At 50.8% G+C, this 266-nt stretch overlaps 1 protein-coding gene across 1 annotated transcript in view; it reads left to right on the top strand.

The window, feature by feature from the left end:
* CCNL2 (cyclin L2) overlaps window positions 1-266 on the top strand; it is a gene marked incomplete at both ends in the record, with an annotated part of 7,210 nt that overhangs the window by 6,655 nt on the left and 289 nt on the right. The window lies entirely within an intron of this gene.

Below are 266 nucleotides of genomic sequence, written 5' to 3'. Positions count from 1 at the left end.
GAGTCTGTGCCCTCTTGTCCTGCTGCTGGTTGCCTGGGAGAAGAGACCAACCCCCACCTGACTCCAACCTCCTGGCAGGGAGTTGGAGAGGGTGGTTAGGTCTCCCCTGAGCCTCCTCTTCTCCAGGCTAAAGGGGCAAGTGTTGCTAAAAATGAGAGTTTAGGACACAAGAAGAGTTTGCATTAGGTGCTGAACAACAATAGGACAAGAGGGCATACACTCAAGGGGAGGTTTAGGTTGGATATTAGGAAGAGATTTTTCACAGA

The sequence above is a fragment of the Acanthisitta chloris genome, unplaced genomic scaffold (assembly GCF_000695815.1).
Source record: "Acanthisitta chloris isolate BGI_N310 unplaced genomic scaffold, ASM69581v1 scaffold31231, whole genome shotgun sequence".
Lineage (NCBI taxonomy): Eukaryota > Metazoa > Chordata > Aves > Passeriformes > Acanthisittidae > Acanthisitta > Acanthisitta chloris.
Note: the sequence above shows the minus strand (reverse complement) of the source record. Positions and strands in the feature narration are given on the sequence as shown.